Raw genomic sequence first — 17,597 nt, forward strand, 5'->3', positions numbered from 1 at the left:
TCTGTGTGTGTGTGTGTCTGTGCTTCCGAGAGGAGCTTACAAATCGGTTACATACCCGGTGGAAGCGAGCCGGCCCCAAGCCAGGGACCGACCCACAGAAATAACTGAGGAGGCTATCCTGAATATATAATTTGGTGACAGAAAATCCTGATAAACAAACAGGGCAATTGTGCCCTGAGATAAGGCGGCTTTGACCCAAAACCGGGTTCGGACCTCGACACCTGGGAGAACAGATTTGCAGTTTCTCATTAAAAAAAAAACAACTTTGTTAGAATTGTAGAGCAATTTAAGTTGGAAGGGACCTCTGGAGGTCATTTGGTTGAATCTTCCATGCAAAGCAAGACTAGAAGTTTTTATACTCTTCTTAATTTGACTGTGTGATTATATTGCCTGATATGCAGGGGAGGATTTGCTTATCTCTGCTTCCAACTCCACTGCCCATCAGGCTGGTCTGAGGTGTGAGCCTGAGAATAGATGGAGCAGTTCTTGCTTCTGATGTCTGCCAAAATCTGTGAAAAAACACAGAAAAGTCTAGCAGAAAAAGTACAGTGCAAAGGAAGCAACACCATTGCTGTGGGCTATAAACAAGGCACATGCAGTATCAGCTACACCACTGTGCATTGCTGGTTTAACATGGAACATGTTAACTCCCTAACTCTGAAACCCATGATACTTGATGTCTAATGCTAAAATCACCTGGACCTTTGCAACACAGGAATCTCTAATCCTCAAGAACCCAGATTCAGATGTAGGTGAGCAACTTAGCCATGCACTTCAGTAGGACTCTCCACAAATGATGAGCATTAAGTGTAAAGGCTTTGCTGTCAGTGCCTGGCTACTAAGATCTCCATGTCAGTATGCCCACGATGGATCACATTTCCATATGTTTGATAATACCGGAGGAGTTCTTTTCTTCAGACACTGTAACCATTTTGCCTTCAGAACTGAGCCTGTTCTTAGTCATGGTTCACCTTTCCTCGCAGCAGATGTCAAGAAAAACCCTCAGGCCCCTCTAATGAAGGTCTGTATTTTCTTTCCCACTTGACACTAAAAATGCAGGAATGATAACTGGAGGCTAAAGAGAATGCCAGACACTAGGCACAGTGCAGCAATGTACCCTGCCGGTCACTGTGAGCACCAGTTGCACAAAGTCTTCCTCTGGGTGTATGAAGAGTTGGACATGCCATCAGCTAGTAATGCAGAGGGTCAGCTCCAAGTCTCCCTGCTGTGTCCAGCACTGTAAAGGCAAGCAGACAACAGCCATACTTCCTCAGCCTCACCCTCAACAGGAAAATCCTCCAAACTGTTTAGCTGGTTGTTAAGACTCCAAGGCCACCTCTGAGCAACAACCAACACAGGAATATCCTAGGAGACTCTGTGACTCAGAATCACTCTTGTAGTCCAGTTTCTCTGCCACTTGTTCCTCCAGAAAACCACTTGTTGCTACAAGCAGTAAATTATCTGTGTTGCTACACACCCCAGGGAACTATTCAGATCCATGAATGAAGGGGTGGGACCACATTTCTTTTCATTGCTCCCTTACTGGGCTAGGAGAGTATTTGGGCAAACAGGTTCATTTAGCACAACACAACTCATCCTGAATTGTTCCCTTTCTGGGAATTGATGTTCCCCAAAATTAAGCAGAATTACACTTTTTAGGAGCTATAGTAATAAACTCATTAAGCTAAACACTTCTGTTTTAGAATCATTAATGGGTAGTGATAAACAATTTATTAATAATTCAAGGTAAAATTTCTTGAGGAAAAGTAATGCCTTTTAGAAGTTCAAGCCCAGGGCTTTTGGTCTCACTCACAGCAGGTCTGTTCTTGCAGAAGTGGCATAGTAACATTCTTGTGGGTAGGCACAATCACACTGATACCGTCTCCACACCTGATTTTTACTGTGACCCAAAAAGTCACCAAAACATGCTTGCCAGTCTGGGGGTCCAAATTCTGGAACCCTTTGGTCATACCGAGACTATGGGCTGACTAAATCCAGCGGTGTCCTTAATACTGCAATCATCATGAACAGGCCATTTTCCTGTTCTTTAGGAGGAAACTCACCTGGGAGAAGGTGAAAGAGGAGCAATACTTTGCTGCTGGATCAAGCTCTGCCTGAGATTGTGCCAGGCATTCTCCTCCACATACAAAATCCAGGAATTCATGTCTAAATTGAACTATCTGGTCTAGTGGAAGATGCCCCTGCCCATGGAGGGGGGTTGGAACTAGATGATCTTTAAGATCCGTTCCAACCCAAACCATTCTATCATTCTATAACTTTAAATGGAAACTGGTCTTTTCTAGGATAGAGTGAGTTACAAGTAATCCTGGAGCATGTTCCTTGTATGGGAAGGTATGGCTGTTGTAGTGTTTGGCTGCATGGCTGAGAAAATTGAGTGAGGAACTTGTTGGGTTTCTGCAGTGGAAAGGCTGGAACTGCCCAGTTCTTCCATCTTCCTCTCCTACCACACCTGCTTCATCCCTTTTTAAATACTAAAAGTAAACAAAACCAACCCTTTTTCCCACTATGTATTCATGTAACGTTGGGCCAGGCTATAACAGTTGAAACAAGTAGACCTGGGGTGGCTGTTCCTTGGCTAACTACAGAAGAGGGACAGGAGAGAAGCACAGCACAGATGTTCAAGCTAGTCAGGCGTAAGTGTGATCAGGTGCTTGTGCAGCCCACTCCTGCAGCACAGAGGCCCAGTTAATAGATTTGGCCAAGAAGCCCAACTCTCAGGCCAAGCCAAGTAAAAGAGGCTATCCTGCACAGAAAACCTGGCAGGTAGGTCCACACAGCTCTGCATCATCCCATGTGGACACAAGTTGAGCCTGCACTAACTCAAATGTTAGAGCTGTGTTTTGCAGAAAAATTATACTCATTAAATAAAGACTTTGGGCTGTATTACAGGTTGCACTGCTAGACAATGAAAACTCACTGTGGCAAGTAAAGTATCTTAAGTTTCTTCATGAAGTGGATGGAGCCAAAAGCAGGGGAAATAGTGTCTGACTATTCAGGATTTATGGTCCATTAGATCTTGACACTTAAATCATTTTACCTAACCCCAGTGTTTCCCACCCCCATGTTTTTCCTTTCATTATTCCCAAGCTGAAACTTTCTTGTTTCAATTTATGCTGTCTCTTGTCCTCCCACCAATTACCACTGTGAAGAGCGTGGCTTTGTCTTCTTGAAGACTCCCTCACAGGTCCTGGCAGGCTGCTATAAGGTCCACCTGAAGCCATCTCTTCTCCATGGTGAGCAAATCCAGTTCCTTTAGCTCATCCTCACATGGATCTGCCGCCAAGCATCTTGAGGCCCCTCAGCTGAACAGGGCTCCAATTTTTTAATGCCTTTCCTATACTGGAGCAGGGCTCAAAAGGACAGTGTCTAGATGTGTTCAAACAGGAGCAGGAGCATAATCCCTTCCCTCAAGTCCCTGGCTGTGCTCCCTCTATCCCAGTCAGGATGCTGTTAGCCCTCTCTGCTGCCAGGGCAGATTCATGACACATGGGCAGTGTGCTTTCTGCCAGGACTCTCCAGGGCCTTCTCAGCTTGCCTAGGTCCCTCTGTATGGCAGCACTGCCCACAGCATGTCCACCGTTCCCTCCTATTTGATGTCATCTGCAAACCACAGGAAACGGGACTTCATCACCTCCTCGAGGTAATTGGTAAAGATGTTGAAGACGACAGTCCCAGCATCCTGACCCCTGTAGCACTCTACTTGTCCTCTGGTTAGAGAAAAACTCAATAACCATTCTCCTTTGAGCCCAACCATCCAACCAATTTTTACCCCTCTAGATCATAACATCCTAACTCTGATGCAAGAATGTTATTTGTGACAGTATCAAATGCCTTGCTAAATTTGAGGTAAATTACATCCACTGTTCTCCCCTTATCCACAAATCCATTAATTTTATCATAAACACAACCAAGATGTCAGGCATGATTTACGCTTGGTAGATCCATGCTGATTGTTCCAAATAATCTTCTTCTCTTTCATATGCCCAGAAATGTGCTCTAAGAGGACTGGCTCTCTTAAGCCCCATGAGGATCAAAGCAATGCTGATCAGTTTACAATTCCCTAGACTGTTTGGCATTTTCAAAGAAGGGTGAAACATTTACCTATTTCCAGACATTAGAAACCTTCCATGATCTTCCATGTCACCTTTCCAAGGTGACAGTGTGGCCCTGGACATCAAACCAGTTTTCTTGTCACCTTGGATGTGGTCTCTCTGGTCCCATGGAGTTTTCTGCTCAAACTCACTCAATTAATCCCTGACTAAACACTCATCTACTGCTGGTTCTTCTCTTTCAGCACAGAGGAACGGGATAGCTTGTTGCTAAGAATCCACAGAACACCTCAGCTTTACCTGTGTCTGCTGTCACTACATCACCACTTCAGCAGTGGGTCCATGTTTTCCTTGCTCAGCCTTTTCATACTAACAGAGCAGTGGAAGCTCTTCTTGTTGCACTTCCCATGCAAGTGTCAACTGCATTTAAGCTTTGGGTCTTCTGAGGTCACCCCTACAAACTCAGCAGTGTTTCTAAATTATTCCACTGTAGCCTGTCCCTGCTTCTATCTCCTCTATACTGCCCTTTTGCACTGGAGCTCCACCAAGCTCCTTGTTTAGTCATGCTCCCCTCTCCTTTCCCCTCCCCTCTCCTCCCCTTTCCCCTCTCCTCTCCTCTCCTCTCCTCTCTCCCCTTCCCCTCCCCCTCTTCCCTCCCCTCTCCCCTCTCTGCTCTCCTCTCCTCTCTTCTCTCCCCTCCCCTCCTCCTCTCTCCTCCCCTCTGCCCTCTCCTCTCCCCTCCCCTCCTCCTCTCTCCTCCTCCCTCCCCTGCCCTCTCCTCTCCTCTCCTCTCCTCTCCTCCCTCCCCTTCTTGATCACAAGGGCGCATTGTTGTCCCATGGATAATTTGTTGTCCACCAGGCTTCCAAGGTCCTTCTCCATGGAGCTGCTTTCAAACAATCTCACATTACCATTAAGCAGATCCGCTTCTTTCACTGTCTTTAATCTGTTCAATCACTTAAAAAAAATAGAAATGTAGCATTTAGACCAATGGAGCACCACATTCTTGACCACAGTGACAATATATAGGCATCTCTATTTAGTCTCACATACAGCCTTTAATAGTATATTTTAGTTGTAGTTCAACTGGCTGAAACAGTTAATAATGGATGCAATTTTACACTGTGTATGATGATAAAAAATAGTAAATGTGTCACAGAAAGAGATTAACTCATGTTAATTTGGGAAGCATTGCTCTTGTCTTACTTTTATATGTTTGCACAGGTACAAAAGCCATCAACTGCCATTTCAGTTTTTTCCTCTCTCTTTTCATATTTATTAAAGTCATATGTAACCTACTCAACACGTGGAAGAAAGAAAGAGCAAGATCAAAGCAATAGCTTAGTCTGGCTTGCTTTTAGCTTGTGTGGAAAAGGGAGAGCAGCAAATTGTAAAAGACTTCCCTGCCTAGCTGCTGACTGAGTGCTGGGGCCCCACCCGCTCCTGGCCTGCAACGGTTTCTCCATGAGGGAGTTTCAACACAGGGAGGTAAAGTTTCACTTGCTTCTCATCAGGTGGGTGAGACCAGGAACTTGCATAGCCCTGTTTTGCAGACAGCAATAGCAGCCACTGAAGCACAGTCACTGACTACATAAAACTCTCCATGGCTGGGTGTGATCATGTGCATTTCTGACCCTTCAAATCCTCAGTGCTACACCTGTGCTCAAGTCCTATGGAAGTCCTGTGCCTAATCAAGGGCAGGCCTACAGATGTTGGGGCAGTAAAGGGGCTGTGGCTTCTCCTTGGTATGATGCAGCACAGCATGGGAGCATCTGCAGAGCCATGACCTTCTCATAAAATATAATTTCATTATACATATCCTTTTTTGTTGTGTTTGTCTTTTCTTCTGTGTTTTACAGAATAGACATAACCTTTAAAGTAACCAGATGCCAATTATCACTTTGCTCTTACTGTTGCAGACGTAGCTCAATCCTTAACAACACAACAAATGTAAGTCGTATCTTTTGGGAAACAGATTCCCGTCATGAATCCCCTGTTCATTTTTCCCCCTCACTAGATGTTTCAAGACTGTACTATCTTATTAACTACTCAGCAGTGAATTACCTAGTCAGAGAGGTGAATTTTTCCAACTTCATGGAATCACAGAATTGTCAGTTGGAAAGGACCTCTAGAGATCATCCAGTCCAACTCCCCTGCTAAAGCAGGATCACCTTGAACACATTACTCAGGACTGCATCCAGGCAGGTCTTGAATATGAGGAATCCACAGCCTCCCTGGGCAGCCTGTTCCAGAGTTCATACAATAAAAGTCTTTATATCAGTTGCCTCACAGCATTCTCTGAGCATGTGGGGCACTCTACCATGTGGAGGGTGGAAGGAGCAACAATGATGATCAGTCATTCAGAAGATTAAGTAAAACTGCAGAAAAATGTGAGTATAGAGTTGGCAGATGCTTGGCATGTGAACTGAGGAATTTATTTCCCACTGTGAGCTGGTTTCTAGGTCTTGAAAATGCTTTAAAACTTGTCAAAGGAAATATAAAATGTTTTCAGTAGATCTGTAAAGAAATCTCAATTCAATAGCTCAGGAGTCACAGAGCTTTCTGCAAGTTCACATACACAAGAGAAAGGGATTTCTCTGGTCTTGAAGAAACAGAAGTACATTTTCTACAAAACCAAGGGCAATGACAAGCCTTTCCTTGTGAAAGGCACACTTTTTCCATTCCTCCTTGCTCAGATATGAACATTTTCCAGTGTAGGCACGTACTAGTGGACCCATAAAAGTTTAAGCAAGGAACGTGTAAGACTGCACTGCACTGTATTCTCCTTGGACAGGACACTGTGTGACAGATGGCAATGACTGTGCATGCCATGTGACTGAAAGACTCTCATAAAAGAGAAAATAAGAGAATAATAATAATAATAACAAGATAGTAATAACTCTGCATCAAAACTACCTAAGTAGTCATGAGAGTTTGGGAAGCAGAGGAGTGAAGGTTATGGAATAAAGACAGGTAACCCTTGCCTATCCTCCGCAATTATTCTAATTACATGATGTGGTCATGTAAGACCAGTTCTGGGGAAAGGGGCTGGAGAAAGCTTTCTATACTGAGAAACATGTTTTCATTTTTTTGTTAATATGGTTAGTGAAAATCTGAAAATAAAGATTTTCTACAGAAGAGCCAGACTGGGACATGCAAGGATGTATCTGGAAGGAAAATGATGTTTAGGTTTGAGGTAAATTGTGCCATTCAGTACTGGGCACGCAAAATGTTGGTAGATGTGAATTCCATTGATAATCTGAACAACTGCTTTTGTGGGGTTGGAAGGACTCTCTACAGAAGACAATCAGCTTAGTCGGGGGAGAAGCTGGAGAGAGCTTTGTGTCTGCAATAGATCCAAGAAGGAAAGGTCTTCTGTTTGCTTTGTGTTTACCTTACCACAGACCATGTAAGACTTTGACAGCTTCAGAGATACCACTCACACTAGAGACCGGCATGAGAGGCTGAGAAACTCAGAAGTCTCTGGAAGAAAGCTAGAGCAGGCTGCTAGAGCTCAAAGCCTGGATGGGTTTGCTATAGGAGCTTCTGCTAGGCTTTAACAGAAAGAAAAACACGGGCTTGAAGGGCAATGAAAAAGAGCATAACAACATTTTTCATTCACTATGTCAAACATGCTTGGAACCAAACGCCTCTTTATGTGGCATATGCAGTCACTTCAGGTGACATTGAATCAGACCTTTCCATCAATCAGCCCAGCCTTTTATGACTCACTTCAAGCAGCCTTCATATTTACTTCCAAATCACTGCAGAAAACACTGATCTAGTTTAGTTCAAGAATTTCTCTCACCTAACTTTAGTTATCTGCAAAATAGTTGTCCACACCAGGCCCATCAGCCACAATAAACTTCCTTTGCAGTCAAGATGCAGAAACACATTATTCATATGATCTATTTTCAGATACCTACTTTAGTACAAACCAAATTGTTCCTCAGATGTGACTATTTCTTTCCTGTGTATAGTGGGGGGTCTAGCCAGGAAGCTCAGAGATACCCATAGGCACTTGGTCAGCTGAATCCCACCCTGATTTCTTTCACTGTACACCAGAAACCCAAGAGGACTGCATGTGAGGTTAATGACTTCTTTCTGAGTATAGACAGATGTAGAAGTGTATGAACACAACATTAGTCCTGACAACAAATTACATCTTCAAAGTACCCTATGAACACTAAATATACAGCAATTAGACTATCCTATTAGTAAAATAATGCACAGAATACTGACCTATTTATTCTTTTGCTATGTGAAATTCATGAGCTGTGTTTTTTGACCAATGATTCATCCTTCTTCCAAGTACCTGTGGATTAAAATTTAAGCTACTTAAATGACTCCACGAAATTACCGGTGGTAAGAAAACAGTAAGGCAAGTGTTTGAAATACACTGCTACAGACCGTAAACACTCAGAAAGATATGTGAACCTAACGTGCCATCCCAAATCAGATTCCAGAGGAGAAGAAAAACAATTTCAAATGTGCAGGGAGGCTGCTGTTCTAAGTTTGTTTGGGTTTATTTTTTAATTACTGCCTTGTAAGTAAACTAAAAAAATTTCCTTGTAGCTGATTCATCATCCCTTTCCCTCCCTTCATCCAGCATCTCTGAGAACAATGTTCAAATCCACTGTAAGGATTTATTTACTGTGGAAAATTAAAACACTCACTACATATGCTACAGGTCGCCTGAGCAGGAGGATAATATATATGAGGCACTATATAGACAGATAGGAGCAGCTGCACGTTCACAAGCCATGGTCTTCATGGGACACTTCAACCACCCTGACATCTGTTGGAAGAACAACTCTGCTAAATGCAAACAATCCAGGAGGTTCCTAGAGTGCAAGGATGCAACTTCCTTTTCCAGGTAATCGAGGAACCAATGAGGAGAGAGGCTATGCTGGACCTTGTCCTCACCAAAGAGGAAGGGCTGGTGAGGGATGTTAAGCTCAAGGCAGCCTAGGTTGTAGTGACCACGAAATGGTGGAGTTCAAGATCCTTAGGGAAGCAAGGAGGGCTCACAGCAAGCTTAGTACCCTTGACTTCAGAAGGGCAGATTCCAGCCTCTTCAGGGATCTGCTCAAGAGAGTGTCTTGGGATAACATCCTGGAGGGTAGAGGGGCCCATGAAAGCTTGCTGATATTTAAGGATCACCTTCTCCAGGCCCAAGCGCATTGCATCCCAACTAAGAGGAAGTCAAGTAGAAACTCCCCAGAGGCCAGCATGGATAAGTAAGCAGCTCCTAGAAAAGCTCAAACTTAAGAAGGAAGCATACAGGGGGTGGAAGCTAGGGCAGGTATCCTGGGAGGATTACAGAGAGGTTGTCCAAGCAGCTAGGGATCAGGTTAGGAGTGCCAAATCCCTGCTAGAATTAAATCTTGCCAGGGATGTTAAGAACAACAAGAAAAGCTTCTTTAGGTATGTTGGGAAGAAAAGAACATCCAAGGAGACTGTAGGTCCTCTCCTGGAGGAAATGGGCAAGGTAGCAACACCGGATATTGAGAAGGCTGAGCTCCTTCAATGACTTCTTTGCTTCAGTTTTCTCTGGCAAGTGCTCCAACCTCAACACAAAGGCCACAGAAGGTGAAAGCAGGGACTGGGAGAATGAATTACCCCCCACTGTAGGTGTAGAGCAGGTTCGTGACCATCTAAAAACCTGAAGGTGCATAAATCTATGGGACCTGATGGGATTCACCCACAGGTCCTGAAGGAGCTGGCAAATGAAATTGCCAAGCCTCTGTCCATCATATTTGAGAGGTCATGGCAGTCTGGTGAGGTTCCCACTGATTGGAAAAAAAGGAACACAGCCCCTATTTTATAAATGGGAAAAAAGAAGACCCAGGGAACTACAGGCTGGTCAGTCTCACCTCTATGCCTGGCAAGGTCATGGAGGAGATCCTCCTGGAAAGTCTGCTAAGGCACATGGAAAATAAAGAGGTGATTGGTGACAGCCAACATGGCTTCACTAAGGGCAAGTCATGCCTGACCAATCTGGTGGCCTTCTACAACAAGACTACAGAGATGGTGGATGGTGGCAGAGCAGCTGATGTCATCTACCTGGGTTTGTGCAAAGCATTTGACACTGTCCCACATGACATCCTGGTTTCCAAACTGACAAGGCATGGATTTGACAGATGGAGCACTCGATGGATAAGAGATTGGCTGGATGGCTGCACCCAGAGAGTTGTGGTCAATGGTTCAATGTCCAAATGGAGGCAGGTGACGAGTGGTGTCCCTCAGGGGTCTTTATTGGGACCAGTGCTGCTGAACATCTTTGTTGGAGACAAGGACAGTGGGATTGAGTGTATCCTCAGCAAGTTTGCTGATGATCCCAAGCTGTGTGGTGTGGTTGACACCCTAGAGGGAAGGGATGCCATCCAGAGGGACCTTGACAGGCTGGAGAGGTGGACCAATGCCAACCTCATGAAGTTCAACAAGGCCAAGTGCAGGGTCCTGCACCTAGATCTGCACAACCCCAGGCACAAATACAGGCTGGGGGAAGAATGGCTGGAGAGCAGTCCTGAGGAGAAGGACTTGGGGGTGGTAGTTGATGAGAAGCTCGACATGAGCCACCAGTGTGTGCTGGAGCCCAGAGAGCCAATTGTGTCCTGGGCTGCATCAAAAGAAGTGTGGCCAGCAGGGCCAGGGAGGGAATTCTGCCCCTCTACTCTGCTCTGATGAGACCCCACCTGGAATCCTGTGTACATTTCTGGTGCCCTCAGCACAAGAAAGATTCAGACCTGTTGAAGAGGGTCCAGAGAATGGCCACCATGGTGATCAAAGGCCTGGAGCACCTCTGCTATGAAGACAGGCTGAGAGAGTTGGGACTGTTCAGCCTAGAGAAGAGAAAGCTCTGGGGAGACATTATAGCACCTTCCAGTACTTGAAGGGGTCCTACAGGAAAGCTGGGGAGGGGCTTTTCATCAGAGAAGATAGTGATAGGACAAGGGATAATGGTTTTAAACTGAGAGAGGGAAGATTTGGGTTAGATATTAGGAAGAAATTCTTCACTATAAGGGTGGTGAGGAGCTGGAATGGGTTGCCCAGGGAGGTTGTTGATGCCCCATCCCTGGAGGTTTTTAAGGCCAGGTTGGATGAGGTTTTGTGCAACCTGGTCTAGTGTAGGGTTCCCTGGTCATGGCAGGGTGGTTGGAACTTGATTATCTTTAAGGTCCCTTCCAACCTTAATGATTCTATGATTCTATAAGACCACATACAAGAAGTGGAAGGATGTCAGGAAGCGAAGCACAAAGCTAGACACCAATGAACACAAGAAACTATTAGCAGCTGTGAGTGACTTAAAATATAAATTAACTTTATCTGTGTGAGTAAATGCTGTGGTTGTCACACTGAAAAGCACAAAGGGAAAGTGAGGTAGATGGTCTTTAACTTACTTTTCATGCTCCAAACCCCATTTTGGCAGAGTGCATCCCCGTGTGAGGACAGCATAAACCCCTTCACCTTCCCTAATGATTCATAAGTTAAAGGGTGGTAGTAGAACCACAGATTGTTTTCTATCCAGAAATTGCATACATACTGTGTAGTAACACTTACTTCTTCACGAAGGATGCCAGGCTAACAGGAATGCAGTTTAACTGGTTTAGGATTTATGAAAGGAAAAAAACTCGAACCTGTTTGTTTTCCTATGAATCAAAACCTACTTGATCAAATGCTTAAGCTTAACAAAACACTGTGAAAGAACCTGAGGCTGGATTCAGTAGGAACTGAGTAGTTGAAACAGGCCCTGATTATAAATACTTGTCCGTTCATTGCATTTGCAGCTGAGATTCTTCCAGCCTTTTCCCCAGAATGGGAATCCCTTATAGGTGGGAGTAACCACAGATTTTCCCAAACTCATGGGAAAATAAAGAACAGTTATTTTGAAATAAAGATATTTTTCTCACCTGTTATACTAACTTCTGATGGTGCTTCAGCACTTGGTGAATCAGAAGCAGTTACTGTTTGTAACTTGTCATCAGTGTCAGGACTGGTTTCCAGCAGGTGTCAGCACATCAGTGGGCAGCATTTCCCAATATGACATCAGAAAATGATGCATTAGAAATAGGGATCATGTTCTGTAAGGGGCATCCAGCTTCTGCAAACACCTGAGCAGTGTTTGGTGCACCCTGGAGCACGGGGCAAACCCTATGGGAGTTTATCTTTGCTGAGGGCAGACAAGCACATAAAGTTTAAGGTTACAGAACATGCATTTGTGCCTACTCTAAGTAACAAAAATGGAGACAAACGTTGGTATATTGTGACGCATTCATCTCTGTTGAGACCTTTGGTGTCCTCCAGGATGCAAACCACTGTAAACTTCACTTAAGAAAATACACTCCAGATATTAATTTCCTTAAAATCACTTGTACATAAGAACATTCAGACACCTCTTTATAAACAATTCAAATTTCATAATTAAATCAATATTCTTTCAATTCAAACTAATCACTGTGATGATCTAATTTATCCCTTTACTTAATATGGGCACAGTGACACTGTCTAAAGGTGCAGACATGTGAAGGCTTCTAGAGGCTGCATCAGCATTTCTCATCAAAAAGAAAAATCATAATAATGGCTTTCCATCTACCATCTTAAAAGAGAAACAACATCCATGTATTGTACATTTCATAAAGAAGACAGAACACGGCAGTGTATCTGCCTTACAAGTTCTGTGCTATGTAGTACTGAAAATTAATTTCAGCACAAGCCTAACCAATCAAAGAGTGAAAAAGGACAGTTTTGCCTTGGTCTGTCCTACTCAGTACCCTCACTTTCACTAGCTTTGATGCAAAGGAGGCAGAAGGAAACAATGGCTGGGGGAACAGGATCACTTCATTTCACAGCAGCTCAGTTACACTGGCTTATGTGCAGCTTGAACTAAAAAAAAATTGTGAACACCAGAGACACAGGATTCTTAGCAGCTGGGGTCAAAGACAGGTTTGGGGTGAAGCACAGCCACTAAAAGGATTACAGGTCTGCCAGTGATTCAGTTGTTGACAAGCTCCCTCTCAGCCTAACTCCAGCAGTTACTGTGAGCAGCAACAGATGCCAGCAGAATAAGACCCTGATATTTTAATCAAACTGAAACTAACTACAAATAGAGAGGTTACTTATGATTCACTTAATGATGCCTGTAATTACATTCAATTTGCTCTTTCCCATCCTACTAACAGTCATCAGATAAGGCCTAATTATAAGTATACATTCTCACACTAAGATAAATCCTTTTTATTTACAAGTGGAGAAACTCAGAGTGCTTTGAAATCTATAGGCTCACCCCTTTTTACAGCAATGCTTTTATGCTATTTCAAAACCTACAAGAGCTTTTTTATATGGGCATATTTTAGTGTCTCCCTCCTCCTCCTTCCTGAATTCATTCATCACAAAATGAAGCCACCATTGCCTTTTGCTTAATTATCCTTTGCCTTCTAGTGGATTTAGCCAGGAATTCGCTCAATAAAACAAACAGTCTCAAAAAGTAAACAAACTGCAACTGAGGAAAAAACTGACTCCCTGTCAGCACTGATAGTTCATCAAAACAATAGATACGTACTTCTGACCAAGATGGGAGGCCAACATGTTATGATTAAAGATGAGTATGTGAAGCCTTGACTGATGACAAAATGAGAAGATCCCCGTGCTACCAGCAGCAGTAACAGCACAATGCTGTTGCACCCTGCACTGGTAGCACTTAGACCACTCATCCTCCTGCTTGTGCTACTGAATTTGGGTTCCTCTGCAAACAGGTGAACTGTTCCTCTTTTACACCATGGAGCAAGAGGAGAGCAGGGAAGAAAAACATATTAAGTATTGCTGCTGTGCAGTCCATCTACCAGTTTCCCCAGGCAATTCTATCTTAAACAACCAGTGCCATTTATTCATCCCTCATCTGTTGTATCTCTGAGACTTTCCCATTCCCTGCTGGGAATGATCTATGCAGCCCATTTTTCCTGCTGGGTGACCTATGCCAAGAGCAGCACATGGGCTTCTTGAAACATTTTCTTGCTTGATAACTCTGCTCTGTCGTGTCCCTCTCTACCCACCCAGCCTCTTGCACCATGTAAGTTCAGGATCCTTCTCTCTGCTGTGATGAGTTTTTGCATTTTTACCTTTGCTGCACTCTCACATACCAAAGAGGAATTTCTCAGTGTAAATGAAAGGAGAATTGGCCCTTTGACTGCACATGATATTATACTGCTAGAGAACTGCAGTGCCACCAATTCAAACAAATTGTTGGCATCCTTAGGAACATGGAAATGATGTTATTGGAACAAGTCAGAGACCCCACTCTGCTCTAGGTAACACCAGCCTACTCCACACAGCAGGGTCTCTGGCTCGACACCAGGCTCTCAGCTGTGTGGTGCCTGTGTGGAAGGACCCTCCTAACTAGCCAGTTAAGGACTCCCTGCTTATAAGGTATCCTGGGACCATGGAGACCCAAAGCAGCCAGCTCAATGCCTTTCTGCAGCTCTGGGCACAGCAGACACTTCTGAGAGAAGAGGCTGTATCCAGAGTACCACTACAGCCTTACAATACAGGCAGAAATCACTCCTTTGAGACAGCTTTAAGCTACTCTGGGGACTGGTTTGGTAACCAGCCATCCCTGGGAGCAGTGGACCAAACAGGTGGCACACATATCTCCATCTCCATTTTCCGGCAGGCACCTCAAGCTCAGTTGAACAGGATCAAGCAAGTGATTTCAACAGTTATTTTTCCCTTAGTCTGATGATGCAAAAAGGGGCAGCATACAATCAAAAGCCTGACCTCCCCCCCCCCCCCCCCGTTAAAATAAAAACTGCCAGACTGCCTCCCAAGAAACCTCAACAATGTGGTGGTATTTGCACACTAATTAATTATATGCACTGGTCCAACCATGACACTAAAGCTCTGTTACCACCAAGTAAATACACTATACAAATGACGCTAAAAGGTTTCCTTATCATTTATCTCATGCAAACCAGTTTATTTAATTGCCTATTTAATTTTACTGGCTAAAGGCAAGCGACTGAGTTTACACCAATATGAGATCAGAATCCCGCATGCGATTTCCAGGAGCATGTGAAATTAATTAATCCATAAACAAAACAGTCTGTGTTTTATACAGTTGACTTTGGGTTTTCTGTTTTTGAGATATCACTAATTTTGGGATTAAGGGAGTCTGTTCTTTCTAAAGAAAGTGCTGCTTTGCTAATCTAAAAGAAATACAGAGGGCTTTGTGGGGGCAACTTTCTCCAGATCAAGAGAGCAACTGGAAGAAAAAAACAGATCCTGATACTACCAGGAAAATCTCGTTCAGCTCTGTTCTGGCTTAGGGAGATCTGTTTGTGCAGATCTCCCTGTGCACAAACAGAGCCATGTGGGTAGAGAACAGGGTTACTGTTATATATCATGTTTAAAATTTCCACCCCTCTGGTCATTTCGCTGCAACATGAGACATGAGATTAGTAGAGTTACATCTGCTTCCAGAGGTGCTTGTGATAACTCACCCAGATAATGTATTAAGGGCCATGAATTCTTATATTGATGTTACTTTCACCTATCACTCTAGCATCCTTAAAAATATTCAGCTCTTCTAGAAGTGTCATGCCATACATCACAAAAGGTAGTCTGAATCTTGATACATAGGACTGTTGTATAAGCAATTTTCATATTCACCATGATGTATGTCTATGTTTTTTTCAAAATACTTATTTCTCTCTTCTAAACCCTAAAGCTTATGGTTGATAGCTGACTACAGATTTTCATAATGTAATGCATTTTTTTCTAATGGTTGGTCACTTGAGGGTGAGAAATACAGCATTCAGAACCAGGTATTGTAATTTCTACATATATTAAAGAGATGCATGTATTACATCACTATACTTGGAACTTCAATCATCAATTATTTTTATAATGTAAAAATGAAAGCAACTGGTTTTGTAATTCTGTGACAATGCCAACTTTACATTAGGCTGCCATAGGCATGAGAACACAAAGTGAAAGTTTGGGCTTTATGTAACAGTTTTCAAGAGAAGGTTTTAGTCCCTTTGGTAGTATAGACAGGCCTTCCTATATACAGTGAGTCAATACACTCCTGTCTACTTGTTGACTCTGGTGGACTTGAAGCAGCATCATGAATTTATCCTGTAACATGCCAAGATACAATTAGTTACCTACAAATGCTATTAAAAAGCAGTCCAACACAAACACGTGCTTTTGCTGTGGAAACTTAAAAATGCAATTCTGATACTAATCTCTTAAAGGATCCAGATTTAACAGTATATCAATCAGCATGTGAAGAATCCCACATGGCATTGTAGTGCATCCTGTCTGAACAAAGTAAAAATAATTTAAACACCTACTTTGATTTAAATTGTTAGGATTTAGGAATAAGTACTGCCATAAATCTATTTTGTATGCATATATCTAACAGTGAAATATGGAGTTTATTGTGAAAACCTACAAAAAAATCAAGGAAAAATCAGTGTTAAGTGGAACGTGCAGGTTAAAATGAATGGTGTTTACAAGGAAGAAAAAATGACTGCACAGGGTATGTAATCATCAGTAAAATCCAGTGCTGCTGGAGCTCACACAGATTAATTGCATAGCTGGATAACAAAACTGGAAATGTTTATGACCAAGTAGTATTTGTTCTTCCTCTCCATAAGATAAGGATTATCACATATCTTGTTCTGAATCATAAACGGATCAACTGAGTTTTCCACCCACTTCAGATCTCTCCCTCTGCAGGGCAGTCTCAACAGATTTAGAGCCAGACTGTGAAATTAATTGGACACACAGTCCCCAGAATGCAACCTCAAGAACAAAACACCTACACTTAATCACTTAGGCACAAGTCTGAATCCCATTCCCTTCCAAAACACACCCAAATCAGGATCTATAGGTATGTGCCTCCAGAGTCTGAAGCCCTTTCCTGAAGATAAATGGGTGAAACACAGGGTTCACTTTTAAAACAGGTCTAGAGGAGGAATATTTTATCATCTGACAACCGATGGAGTAAAGGACGCAGAAAAGTGGGGGAGCCAGGCTGAACACCTTCCTTAGCCTAATGTAGATTCTATCCCACGTGTCTCACTTCTGAGGAGTGTAAGAGGCATCCAGCTACAAGGGGCATAGGGATAAGGAGAAAACAGAAGAAAGAATACAAACTGCTGCTTCTTCTTCCTTTATACACCATTATTTCAAAGCTAAGCAGCTACTGCTGCATCTTAAAAGCATCCCAAACATATTCATGTACGACGTATGCTGGAAGCACCAATGGCTGGTGTTAAGAGCCAACTGCTTCCCACCTGGGATTGGGAAGGCAGGCATCTCTCGCTGAGGCACTTCTTGTTGTGGCAAAAGCTAAATGAGAAACATCTTGCATCTAAAAATAAAGGAATACCAGGTTAATGCCTTAGCTGGTTAAACCTCCACAACAGCATGAAACCTTCTTAAAATGTAGTGTTTAAAAATGCAGATCTATTTGTTGGGGATAAATGCCCAGACAGGCTGCATAGGATAACACGGGGTGCAACA

The sequence above is a fragment of the Apus apus genome, chromosome 2, assembly GCF_020740795.1.
Source record: "Apus apus isolate bApuApu2 chromosome 2, bApuApu2.pri.cur, whole genome shotgun sequence".
Classification (NCBI taxonomy): Eukaryota; Metazoa; Chordata; class Aves; order Apodiformes; family Apodidae; genus Apus; species Apus apus.